Genomic DNA, 15,201 nt, shown 5'->3' on the forward strand with positions numbered 1-15,201 from the left:
CCCCGTCCTCCACCTCTACCTCCTTTGCGGCCACCTCCCCTATCTTTCCTAGCCATGACCTTGCACCACAAAAGAGTAAATGGTTCAGATCTACGGCAAGGATAAGACAAGAGAAAAACAAACATTAAGACCTAAGCAAGATGATCAACTAAAAGGCTCACTACAAACCCAGAGTACCCAGTGTTCGAAACATGGGTTCTGATACCAAATGTAATGCCCCATCAGGAACCCTAAAGGAAAACAACACAACTAGCCAACTAAAGGGTGAAACATTTTTTTTATATATATTAAGTGCACTAATAATAATAATGGCACATTGAATAACACAACGGAAGACTAACACATGAATTCCTAAGGGTTACCAATGATGATCAATTCACAAATTATAATAACACCATGGTTTATCCAATTGTCCATTTAACTAGATAAATTAAATGCTTAGGATTAAAACTACACATACATCTAAATTCCATAATGAAAGAATCAAAGTAGTCCAATGCATCTATTTATCCATAAACCATTTATACATAAAATCAAAGCAACTGAATTAACATACATTCCACCGATATAATACTACAATATCCATAAATACATGGCTTCCAAAAATACCACGGAATCCAAAAGTTACAATATCAAAGGTTACATAGAAGTTTGATACAATAACCACAAGGTCTCAACTGAACAAAGATCATGAACATGAGCTGGTACATGAACCACGAACCAAGAACACTAGCGAAGCCTTTCCTCGCCTGAAGATATAATCCAGAACATTCGATGGGAAGTGGCACTACCACCCGACCATGTGATCCCAAAATGGAACCACCCAACTGTGCTAGGAGATAGTAGAAAACCCTCAAGCAAGGAAAATAAGACAAGTACAAAGAACTACATGACTCTGCAAAAATCCATGTGACTCAACTCACAAACACTAGTGACTCTAAGGAGAGAGTGTCATCGCATGGCTTACGATGGTTAACATAGTAGGCCTCCATCTATGTCTCATGCGGACCCTACCAATCCTTTTGTGAAGACAAGGTGGTAAGTTTTCCATTCTAGGCCTTCTCACCACATCCTGAGCCTATACGAGCACTTGACACATGTGTGAGGAACATTATCTTAATTAATATTATAAACTACCCACCCCCCAATCAATTATTAGGTTATCACTTTTTAACTGACTTTTGACGGGTTATCCTACCATCCACTTCGGGCGCGGCCCCCACTCAAAACCCACTCTTTGTGATAGGACACTAATAGGAAAAGGTCTCTCTATGAGAAATCTATGGCAAAAACGACAACCATATCTAATCCTGACAAATCATAGGTGAAGGATACATAATCACTAACCTAGGATTGACCATTTGGAACAAAACACACAATGGCTCACATCAACAAGGTTATACAACAACACCTGACCAAGGAGATATAATAACATATGACATAATGACAACTCAACCAAAGTTGCAATGAAATTAAGCTTGACTGCAAATACCATTTACACAAGATCCTAATATAGGCAATCTTTTCTTTAAATAGTCAAAAGCGTAAATAACTTGCAATTAAAGATTTTCTAGAAACTAAGAAAATACAACTATATTAATACAATGAAATCAATTTTGTCATTTGTCCAATAAGGTTAAATCAATCACATAAAAGTTAATCTCCTAATGTATTTCCAAGCATAAATATAGAATCTAAAATTATAAGCTTTTCAGGAAATAACCAAACTCTGAAATAATTTTATATATATATATATATATATAAAACATAATTATATGAATATATATATACATCATATATATATATCACATACCTATAATCATATTACAAAATATATATATAAACATATGAATTAATTTCTATAGTATTAAAATAATATTAAATAACATAATGCCCATAAATAAAAAAAACCTATATACGAATATATATATATATATATACATACATACATATATATATATATATACACACATATATATATATACACATATATATATATACATATATATATATACATATATATATACACATATATATATATACATATAAATATATGTGTATGTATATATGTATATATATACACATATATACATATACATATGATATATTTATTTAAAAATCAAATTTAATAAACTTGCAAAAAAATCCAAAATTCCATATTTCGGACTGCACGGAAAAACTAGGAAGTAGCGAAATCAATTTAAAAACCCCTGCTCCCTGCATGGTAACATGTGCTACTGTCGGTAGCACTACTACCGCACAGTAGCAGTTGCTACCATAGGTAGCATTGCTACCTTACGGTAGCAAATGCTCCCTGCACGGTAATAACATCAGCACAAAATAACTAGGAAGTTGCGAAATCAATTTAAAAACCCTTGCTCCCTGCACGATAACACGTGCTACTGTAGGTAGCACATGCTACCTTACGGTAGCAAATGCTACCGCTGGTAGCCACTACCATCGGTAGTACTGCTACCGTATGGTAGCTGTAGTACCGTCGGTAGTGGCTATTGATTATTATTTTTTTTATAATTTACAAAAAAAAAATACAATAACCTAAAAACAAGTAAATTCTATTGTCAACCAAAATTTATTTCCAATCAAATTTATTAATATGGAAATTAATTAATACATAATTTCTCAAAAATAATATAATAAAATAATTTCCCTTAACTTTTAATTAATACATAATTTCTCCAAAATAATATAATAAAATAATTTCCCTTAACTTTTAATAACACAATAAATTTTATTAATGATTAAATTTATTTCTATAATAATTAAATAATTTCACAGAGAAACACATATATTAAAAAAGACTACCATAGCCAAATATCGAAACAAGAATCAAACAAGAGGGAATATTTTCTCTGGTAAATCCCATTCCTCCCAAATCTTGCAATTTTCATGCACAATAAAAATCTTTTGGCAATATTTGCCATATTAACTTTTCCCAATTTTCTCAAAATTTTAATCTAAAAACACCCAGAAAATAACTTATTTCCATAACTAAAAATTAACTTCAGGAATGGACTTTAGCCAACAACAAGAAATAATCAGACATGATTTTAGATTTGACAAACATCTTAACACACACATCATTTAGAAAGATAGAAGAAATAGAAATATTTTCTTTAAAACAAACAATCAAAAGAAGCCACCCAACCTGGTATAGCTTTCCTGGAAGAAATTTGTAGAAGAGAACCAATCCATCAACAAGCTTCCAAATAAATTTCTCTTCACCTAAATCCCTGACCTGTTTCTTGTGTCCCCCAAAAATAAAGACCTATTCCCCTTTTTAAACTAAAATTCTAGGTTGCATATATTTTTCCCAAAACACCCTAATATTTAATTTTAGTAATAAAAGCAGTTTTTTTTTTTCTAACTTTCTAACAAAGGATAAGTTAACATGCAATAATTAAAAATCATTTTTCTTTCTTTTCTTTTCTCATGCAAATTAATTAATTTTCTAAATAAAGAAATTAAAGAAATACTTTAATTCTAATTAATTATTTTATTCATTTATTTATTCTTTTTTTCTTTTATTTATTTGAAATTCTAAGAAACAATAAATGAAATTAATCTAATTTATTTTTCACTAAAATTTAAACAAAATATATTTCTAATATCATGCAGCTTGCAACTTTATTTAATAATTTATTTTAATTAATTAAATTTATAATCTCAATGCAGAAAATACATAATTCAAAAATACCAACTATGAGATGACTCCATAAATTTAATTAATTAATTAAAACCACTAAACACACAAACCGAACAACCCCAAGCAAAGACTCAGAAAAAGTCAAATGACAATACACGAAGGCCGAACAAACTAATAGGACGACCAACTGACGTCACTCACATTAGTGTAACTGAGTAAAATAGGGTCAAATACTACCTCCTCCACTTCCATCGGACAATATAAGGCACACTCAAACCTGTGAAGCCAGGTGGAGATGATACCCCGTACCTACCCGGTACTTGTATCTACAATATCCTATATCACTGAAGCACACATGCATACATACAATATAGAAAACACGACATGCACACCGATGAAGGAGAATCGCGACATTCCCTGTCTCACCGGAGTGAGTGAAGGAAAATCGTCCCCTTGCATCCAATACACTTTGACACTTCGATGAATATTTTGAAAAAAACCTCCACTTTCCGACACCTATAACTTTTAAACCATTAAGAATTTGAAGATGATATAAACTAGTCATTTTTAACATCTTGTTTGTAGATTATAAATATTATTTTTTAAAATTTATTTGAATAAAATTTTATTGATTTTTCCATCTCCCTCAAAAAGTAGTTTTTTACAACAAACAACATTTTTTAAGAGTGATGTGTATCCCGAAACATATAAGTTTTTTTTCTATAAATGATAGAAACTTAATTCTTTTGAATTTTGGTTTGTAACATCAATACCTAGGGCATGCAGTTGGTTTTATAGTGATATGTTGAATATTTTTTATTTTATTAAGTTTTGAAGTTTGATTAATTATAATTTAGATATAGGTGTACGTTTGAACACATAACTTGTTCTATATCTATCAAAATTCAAATTTTTTTTTTTGATAGAAAGAAAACATCAATACCTAGTGCATAGATATTTTTCAGATTTTTTTTTGAATTATTTTACTATTTTTCCCAATGCGTTGAACAAAGAAGTTCATGTTCATTGAAAAACCTACATTCATAAGAAATAAAATAAAAATATATTAGTGAAATTAAATATATTAAAAATTATACTATTTGGAAAGCTTATAATAAGGACTAAATACTTAAAAAACAACAACTTTTAAATGAATTAATTTGACCCCCCAAAAGCTAATGTAAAATTGGTTTTTTATCAACATTTGATAGATGCAAAGGAGACTCCATTGCAAGTATGATTTAGAAGTGGAGAGGTTCTATCAAATAAATTTTGATCTAAGAGCCTTTGATTTAACTCTCTTCAATTAATTACTTCAAATGGGACCTCTTAAAGCTTAAATCATTATATTTTTTTAAAAATGTATGATTTTAGCAAAAATCAGGACGTACCAAAAAGTGGGAACCAGCTTTGTGAGTTCACCCATTGCATAGATAAAGTAAAGTGTCAGTACATATCAATAATCCATAAAATACCATAATTCATAAGTACTGAAATATTGCAAATATATGCATCTCATATCCAGATAAAGCATGAAGTAATGTCATATAAGTTTGAATAACACATCATGGTAATGTATCCACTGAAAGTAAACAATAATAAATATGAGTCTAATAAGTTCAAACGAGTAGGGGTGCTACATGCTATGCCTAGATCGACGATCACATGGACTAGCCATGGGTTGGGACTAGGTTATAGAGCAGATGATGACTAAGGGGACCCACTTTGCAAGGGGACCATGCGTTCTATCACACTTATATCAGGAGCTGCATGAGGTGGTGTACCAAGAGATGAGTTCTCTAGGAGTTGGGATCACTTTGTTGCATATCTGGGCATGGGAGCACCTACCCATGACACGACTTGTTAGTTTGAGATTTAAGAAAATGGATCAGCCCTATATGTATATGTATAGAGGTATGATGAGTCAGACCCACCTGGGGAAGTTAGAGTGGTGGCAATAGGTATTAGATGATCTAGATATATAGTGATATGAAGGCCCTATATTGAGTGTGAGCCTTGGAATGATCATGTAGAGGCCTTGCCTTATATTTTTATGGCACGGTACTTGATTGGTAGGACAACCTACAATGTGGAGAGATAGGTACCTGGCAAAGTGATGAGGCAGTTTGGGCAGAGGTAGGCATTTTCGAGTGAATTAGGGGAGTATGCACGAGTGGTATAGGAGAGATTCCAGTGGGGCCCAGTGTCACCATATGATCAGGCCTTAGTAGAGTTTCAGGCTTTAAAGGAGAGACCATGGAATTTGAGGTCGAGGATTGTAGATGCAGGGCTTATAGATGAGTACACACAATACATTACTGCACATCCTATTCCATGCATATCAGATCTGGCAGAGCCGATTCCATCTTTTGAGGATGAGAGGAGAGAAGGGAGACGACATGAAATAGGTGGATGAGGTAGGGGAGGTGATGGAGGATGAGGTGGGGGAGGAGGAGGTGATGAGGGAGTAGGAGGTGGGGGTGGGGGTGGTGGAATTGGAGGTGGTGGTGGTTTTAGAGGTGGAGGTGGTGGAGGAGGAGGTGATGGAGGAGGATAAGGTGGGGGTGGTGAATTTGGAGGTGGTGGTAGGTTTGGAGGTGGAGGTGGTGGAGGTGGATGGTTACAGTGGAGAGGGAGAGGCGAGCAACCGTTGTGACTATCACATGGGCCTTTGATGTAGGGAGGAATCAGATTAGGTGGTAGGGATATGGGAGAGGGAGAGGCACCTATGGATACGGGAGAGGGAGCCACTAGAGGAGAAGAGGGAGCTACAGGTGGAGGAGAGGATCCGATGGGGATGGGAGGAGGAGATCTTCAAGATCATATGATAGTATTTTTGCAAACTTGGTTGGAGGATATGGAGGCAGAGGTTGCAGCTAGAGATGTTCTGCTATTTGCACGAGAGTCAGAGTTGACTGTAGTGCTACGGGAGAGAGATGATGCAGTAGAGAGATTGATGGAGCTGCAGGAGAGAGTACAAGCTGGGGTAGAAGGATAGGGTCCTATTGGGGAGGTGATGAGGGAGATAGGACGAGCTCAGGTAGAGATAGAGTATTGGTGGGGTTTATATGAGCAGGTGGTGCCAGCCAATCAATGGGCACTAAGCTATTCATAGGCGTGTTAGTCAAGATCATAGCAGTGTCAGAGGATGCAGAGCAGTGGTGGTGTGATGGGTCCTCTATGGCAAGATAGTGTGGGTGGTGCAGGGGGTGGTGGGGGAGGTGGTGGTGATGGTGGTGCAACATCTGGCCAGATTGCCATTTGAGAGACCTTTATGTATTTTATTGCATTGTCATTTTGGACTGTGACTTGGATGGCTCTTGGTAGTCGATTTGTTTTGACATCCCTATACTCTGATACATGTATGTTTTTGCAAGATGATATATGATATTATATATGAGGAGATCCCATATTTTGTGATGATATGCCTGTTGATGATATGTATGGATTTATGTAGGATGATGGTCTATGATTTATGCTAAGCTATATGGTTTTACTTGCTAGATGTTTATGTTGATGGGATGATTTCTATATGTATGTGATGATGACGATTTTATCATGTTTATGAATGTGATGCTAACATGTGGATGCAGGTTAAGATATGTATGATTCATTGGTTGTAATGCTTTATGTATGTAATGCCCTGATGATGATGTATGCATAATGAAATGATGCTAACTATGAGATAGATAGCACTTTGTGTTTTTGATAATGAAATGATGATATGCAGTTGTATTTGATATGCTAAAATGAAATGAATCTAATGGTTTATATAAAGGTGTATAGATGGTTAAAAATGAATGTAAAATGGATAGACAAATGTAAAGTACAAATGTTTGTGTGATGATTTCTAAATGAATGCACTGTTAAAATGAAGAAACAAATGCTGAGACAAATGTTTATTTTTCTGATTCCAAATGATTTAAAATATGACTAAGTGAAATGATAATCTAATGATAATGCAACTAAGGGACATTGAATAACTGCACCTTTAAAAGGATAATGGATGAGTATAAGAATATACTGGATGGATAGATGAATGTATTTAACTAATAGATAGATAAATGCAAATGAATGCAACTAAATGAATCAAGATGAATGTATTGTAAACAAACTTAAATGTTGATGAATGTTTTTTAATGATGTAAAAGATATCTACTATACCTAGATGACTAAATGAATGGACATTTAATGGATAAATAAATGGTAGTAAATGATGGTAAATTTATACAAATGAATCTAAATGCCTTTATTGAGCAATGATGAAATGATGCAATGATGAGAATGTAAGTAAGTGATAATGAATGCAACTAAAATGATATTAAATGCACTTAAATGAATATTTAAAATGGATGTAATGAACCTATATGTAAGTAAATAATAATGAACTAGATGCATTAAAATGCAACTAAAGGTAATGATAATGACGATATCATGCATTCATGATAGATGAGTGCAAGTTGGTGAATAATTTTCATGATACACTGATGATGTATCAGAGAACTTCGTTGTGATTATATCCAAGACCAATTTATGATTAAATAACCTCTTATATTTTAACTTGTTCACACTTTCTTACAAAACCATAAATATGACTAATGAATGCATGGGTGATATACAACGGAATGGAATATAAACAGATGAGATGAAATGATGATCCATAGTGCTTTTAGTTTTCATCATTGAGCATGGTAATATCAATCTTGGATTGAGGTAGTAGGAACCAAGTTTGGAGCATTGTACCTACAAGTAAGCAACATAAATAAATAAAGAGTATGGACCCTCCATAATGATTCATGCTCATATGCTCGAGGTATACATTGTAGTCAGTAAGCCATAGTGATCCATGACTAGATTTTGCATACGATCATGTAGCTTAGTGAAATTCCCACATAGACACCATTAGTACATGCCCCAGAACTTCATTGGAATAATTCATAGAAGATAAATAAACAATGCTTAGGAACCATCCCGGCTACTCTAATCTCTTGTGGATATCCTGGAGTAGCGTAGGAACTTGATATATAAATGAATAAATAATTTTATCAAACTGACCAAGTACTTGATAGATTAAACAAAATTTTCTTATCAAACAAAATGTTATCATGTCTTTGTTTTGATAAGGAAGGAGGCATCCTCGTTAAGACAGTTTACGTGTTGATGTTGATTTAATAAGTGGTCATCTTTTGAGTAACTCAAAATGTTTTCTTGGTATCTGTTTGTGTTTATGTATGTACAAAGGATTTGTTATGTTTCCATGTTGCTAGTTGATTTTTTTGATGTTTTTGAATTTTTGTGAGGGTTTTTTGAATATTTTTGGAATTTTATGAGACAGTTTTTTGAAGTTTTTAGATTTTATGAGATAGGTTTTGAATGAAGAATTCAATGAACCACAAGTAATGTAGAATCCACTTCCATCAATAGGGTTTTAGAGCATTGCCCCCAGTTTAGACATGCCTATGAAAAAGCGGGATGCAAGACGCATGAAGTACTATCCTTGATTGCAGATCAATAACAAGCCATGGTTTGATGGATGGATGAGTGGATGTAATGAATGTGATCACAACAAGTCTAAAAAAGACAATGGAGCCATAGCCTTTATGAGTGGCGCTTGTTTTCCATCTTTTCACCTTCGTTCTTACTAAAGGTGCCACCAGAGTGGTTGTTCATCATTTGGATGCATGATTTTTCTTTACTATTTTTTTTTTTTTTTTTCAAGACATTTATCTAAATATTTTTGGTGTTTTTCTCTAATATGTATTGGATCTTGATGGTCTGTACAACTTATGTATGAAATCGTTTGAGATGCATGTTGTTGATCGGATATGCGAGTGGTTCTCCTTCTGAAGTAGCCAACTGATATGCCCTGGACCCAAATACAAAAGTGATAACATATGGACCCAGCCAATTTGATTCAAACTTTCCCTAATCTTCTCTGTTTGGTTGGTTATGAGGATTTTCTCAAAGAACAAGATCACCTACCTCAAATGTACGAGGCTGAAACCGGTGATTATAGCTTCTGCTCATGTGCTGCTGATAAGATTTGAGATGATTGTATGCATCTTGTCGCCTTTCATCAAGTAGCCCCAAGTCTTGAAGATGAGAGACTCAGTATGCTTCATCATCTATCAAATTATGCAAGGGAACTCATAGAGATGGTATCTCGACCTCAATAGGAAGGATGGCTTCTGTGCCATAGACCAATGAGTAGCGAGTTGTGCTTGTAGGGGTTTGAATGCTAGTTCAATATACCCATGGTGCTGGATTCAATTGAATGTTCCAATCATGACCGCCATCATTGAATATCCTTTTGAGGATTCTTAATATGTTTGTGTTCGATTCTTTAGCCTGACCATTGCGTTGTGGGTAATAAGGAGTGGAAAAGTGGTGTTGGATGTGAAATTTCTCACAGAGCTTATGGACATCCTGATTTTTGAAAGGAAGGTTGTTATCTATGATGATGGACATGGGTACACCATACCGGTAGATGATGTCATTAAGGATGAATGAGGTGGTCTACTTGTCGGTGACTTGGGTAAGTGGAACAGCTTCGATCCACTTTGTGAAGTATTCGGTGGTGGTAATGATGAATTTATGGCCATTGGATGAAGATGGATGAATTTTACCCACAAGGTCAAGTCCCTATTGAAAAAAGGGCAATGGTATTCTGATTGGTTGTAATTCTTGTGTGGGTGCATGTATCAGGTCTCCATGAACTTAGCATTTCTTGCATTTTCTGACAAAATAGGAGTCATTTTCCATGGATGGCCAATAGTATCCAGCAAGCAAAATCTTCCTTGCTAAGGAAGGACCACTTGAGTGAGTCCCACAAATTCCTTTATATACCTCTTCCAAGGACTTTGTTATCTCATCCTGTTCTAGACATCGAAGGAGAGTACCATCAAGACTACGTTAGTATAAGGTTTCAGCAATGATGGTATATCAAGCGGTTTGGCGAATGAAATTTTTGCATTGGTTATTCGATTGGTTAGGAGGAAGTGTGTGATCACCGAGATAGGTATAGAACTCACCATACCATGGGGATTTGAAATCGATTAGGTGACATATCATCTCAGATTCGGGGATACTATAAGCGAGAATCCAAAGCTGTTCTACCAAGAACTCATAGCGTGTTGAATTTTATGGAAGATCTAGGAGAGATGCAATGGTAGCCATAGTGTTAGCAATTCGATTATGATCTTTGGGTATCTGCTCAAAGGTGATAGTAGTATATTATTCTTTTAAACTATCCACCATTTTCTTCTACGGCATGAGTTTATCATCCTTGGTCCGGTATTCGTCTATGACTTGTCAGATGACTAGTTGGGAGTCACCATATATCTATATCTCTTTCAGTTTCCATTGTATGGCTAGTCTGAGTCCTGTGATCAAGGCCTCATATTCTGCTATGTTGTTTGTACATGGAAAAGTTAACCTATAAGACTTCAGGATTCTGTCACCTTGAGGTGTGATAAACAAAATGCCCGCCCCTGAGCCATGCCTAGTATATGAACCATCAAAGTATAGTTTCCATGGTTGTGCTGCTGTGAGCATGAATATCTCTTCATCTAGAAAATTTGAAATAAGAGGATGATTGGCTATGAGGGGTGCATCGACCAACTAATCTGAAATAACTTGGCCCTTGATATCCTTACGGTCCACATACTCGATGTCAAATTCACTTAGAATCATCAACCATTTGGCCAAGTGGCTTGTCAATGCTACTTTACTGAGTAAGTAATTTACTGAATCGATCTTTGCAATTAGTTGTACTTTATGTGTTAATAGGTAGTGCTTCAGTTTAATGGCTGCCAAGTTTAATTCTAGGCAAGCTCGCTCAATAGGTGTGTAATTGAGTTCAAAGGCAACCAGTGTGCGAGAGATGTAGTAAACAACACACTCTTTCCCTTATGCATTATGTTGAGCCAATAGCACTCCCAATTCTGTATTTTTTGCTAAAATATAGAGCAATAGAGGTCTATTTGGATCTAGTGGGATCAATAATGGTGTATTTATGAGATAGTCCTTAAGCATCTAGAATTGTTGTTGGCATCTGGTATCCCATTGAAAGTGGATGTTTTTATGTAATAAGTGTGTAAAGGGGTGACACTTATCTACCAGTTGTGCAATGAATCTTCAGATGGATTGTAGCCGCCCTTGTAGTGTCCTTAGCTGACTAATATTCTTTGAAGGTGGCATGTCCATGATTGCTTTGACCTTTGTTGGGTTGACCTCAATGCCTTTGCTTGAGACAATGTATCCTAGAAGCTTCCCTGAGGTTACTCCAAAGACACATTTCTTTGGGTTAAGTCGAACATGATATTGTTCTAGTCTGTCAAAGATTTTCTCTACTATTTCTAGATGACCTGCTCTTGTTAATGATTTTGCCAATAAGTCATCAACATAATCCTCCACTATGGTATGCATCATATCATGAAAGATGGTGGTCATTTCTCTTTGATAGGTCGCCCCTACATTATTTAGACCGAAGGGCATTACATTCCAACAATATGTTCCCCATGGACATGTGAAGGTCATCTTATGTTGATCCTCTAGTGCGATCTTTATCTGGTTGTACCCTGAAAAGCCATCCATAAGAGAAAGCATGGCATGTCCTTCTGTTAGGTCCATAATCATGTCAATGTTTGGTAGGGGGAAGTCATCTTTAGGGCAGTCCTTGTTTAGATCTTTGAAGTCAGTATAGATGTAGATGCCCCCATTTGGTTTGCCGATAGGAACAATGTTTAAGATCCAATCTGCATAATCAATTGGTCTAATAAAACCAACATCCAGGAGTTTCTTAAGTTCTTCTTTGGCGAGTACCACAATTTGGGGGTGCATCTTGTGAAGCTTCTATTTGATAGGCTTAGCTACTTCTGCTATGGTGAGGTGATGCATGACCAAATCAGGATCAAGACTAGACATGTCGACATATGACCATGCAAAGTTGATCTGACGCTTCTAGAAGAATTCTACAAACTTAGGTTGTTCCTCTGGAGTTAAAAGAGATGCCAAATATATGTGGTGAGGAGTTTCAGGGGTCCCCACGTTGAATTCCTTTGTTTCCTCAATAAGGATTGTTGATCATTCCTAATTTGTATTAGAGGGGATAATGTCAAACCTTTCATCCCTAGGCACCTCAGAGAGGTTTTCACCATTGGATACACTCTTTCTTTTTACTTGTTTGGGATCAAACAGTGCCACAGTGTGGTTTTCACTAGAAGATCCATGTTTTATTGTTATATTTTTGTAGCTAAAAAGTTTGGCATCCGCCCCAAAGTATGTTGTTCTATTAAGTTCAATGGTGAATCCAGCTTTGTGATCCCCACTAGGTATGGTATCCGGTAGTTCCAAAATTTAATAATCACCTCATCATTTTGGAATTGGTCAAGGCATGAGGGACTAGATTGGTTCCATTTGATGAGTTCAGGATGGATAATGGGCATTACCTCATCGATCAGGTTAAGTTCATAAGATGTGTCAGTGAGGGTTAAGACATTGTGGTGAAGGTCATTGATGGTACTCTCCCTATTAGAATTAGGTGTAGGATGTGACATAGGGTCTGTGGAAGGTGTTTCCAGTTTAGGAACCCAAGAGGTTTTTATTTGTGCTTCTTTGTAAAAAGGGATTTCTTTGCAAGGTGGAGGTAGTGATGCATCTTCCTCATATGAAGTATTGAGTTGGACGGAATCAAATTCCCACTCATGTGATTTGGTCTCTGAGTCACTTTCTAATATCCGATTACTATACCAAATCGGGATATCCTTTTGAGTTAAACACTGCAAGTGTGATCGGTTGATGTACCTTCGGAGATGGAATGGTTGGTGTTGTAGGAAGGATTATTGGTATCAATGAATCCGATACTGGGATAATCAGCATTGTTGAATCTACTACTTTTGATGGATTTGTCAGTGTTGTCGATATTGCTGGAGAGTTGAAATACTACTAATGGTGTTGTTGATGCGGTTGCTGATGTTGATGGAGTGGTTGGTTTGATTGGTGGGATGATTGGTACTGTAGATGGTATTGCTAGGTTTTTTAGCCTCATTGGGGCAGTTGGTATGGTTCTTGGTGCTGCTGATATAATCAAATGTAACCTCTTGAGAGTCTTAGGCTAATATAGAGGTTTGCTGGGTTTCCTTTTGAATCTGAGCTTAGGAAGAGTCTCTTTTTGAAAGCCTAATCTAGTTTTATCTTTAGGTTTTAATTCAGGCTATAACGACTCATGTCATCCTTGCTTGCAAGGTCCCAAAGCACTCTGACCATCATAGCCCATTCTTTTCATTATCGTAAGGCCTTTTCTATATTGATCTATGGGAAGCTTAGCTTGTGGGAGTTGCGTGGTGATAGGGTCTTTATAGATCCATACTGCTAAGTCCTCATCTCTGGTCTCTTCTTCTTGACTCTTTCACAAGATAAAAGGCACCAAAGTGCATACTATCTTGACCAATAGTACTTGAAGTAATCTTTGAGGTTTACCATGAGTTCTAGGGGAAGTGGGTAGTTTCCCAACACAAAAGAGTTGGCTTAGATTGTACTCCCTAGGACCTTCCTCTGCTATTTTCATCTTTAGCTTCTCTTGCTCGGGTATAGTGGTATTTGAACTGGAAAGAGAGGCTAGACTTACATATGATGTGGATGGGATAGCTTCTCTGTTATTGGGAATGGTAATCTCTGGTTGATGGTTGATATTGTTACAATATGCAAATGGATTTGCATCGCCCAGAATTCTAATTTCTACACCGTTATGAGGGAACTTCATACACTGGTGATAGGTGGATGGAATGGCTTACATGGAATGTATCCAAGGTCTTTCTAACAACAAATTATATGGCAGAAGAAGGTCCAGAACTTGACATATGTTATGCTTCACCACTGGCCCCACTCGGATTGGTAACACAACTGCTCCTTTTGAAGAATTTTTTGCATCATCATAGGCTTTACAGTTATCTTTTTGTGGGGATCCACTGACTCAACTGCATATCCCAATGATGTAACCAATTGTAATGTATAGATATTTAGACCTGCTCCATTGTCGATCAAGATTCGCTTGATCCTATGTTTGTTGATAAATCCTTCAATATGGAGTGAGGCGTTATGAGGTTGTTGGAAGAATGTATTGTCACTTTTAGAGAAAGTGAGACATGGTGATGACCTCAGATTACCAACCATAGCTTGAAATTGATCTATATTTAGATTCATAGGGACTGACGCTTCTTGGAGAGCTTGATCCAAGATTATTTTATGGGATGGGGATAGGCACAAAATCTCTAAGATGGATATAAGTGTGGGCATCTTATCTAATTGTTCTACAAGGTTATACTACTTTGGGATGGAGGTGGTGCCTTGTGGAGCTTCTTTAATGGTGATCTTGCTACGACGCATAACAACATTGCAAGTAGGGCTTAGATCTTTGATGGTAATGGTTGCAATTTTTCATCGGCATCATATAGGTGATTCACAGTGTAATTATAAGCGGCTTGTGTATATTCATTAGTATCTGTGTTTCATCTTGAACTGGAAGGACCCCTTTGATC

Source organism: Cryptomeria japonica, chromosome 9 (genome assembly GCF_030272615.1).
Source record: "Cryptomeria japonica chromosome 9, Sugi_1.0, whole genome shotgun sequence".
Classification (NCBI taxonomy): Eukaryota; Viridiplantae; Streptophyta; class Pinopsida; order Cupressales; family Cupressaceae; genus Cryptomeria; species Cryptomeria japonica.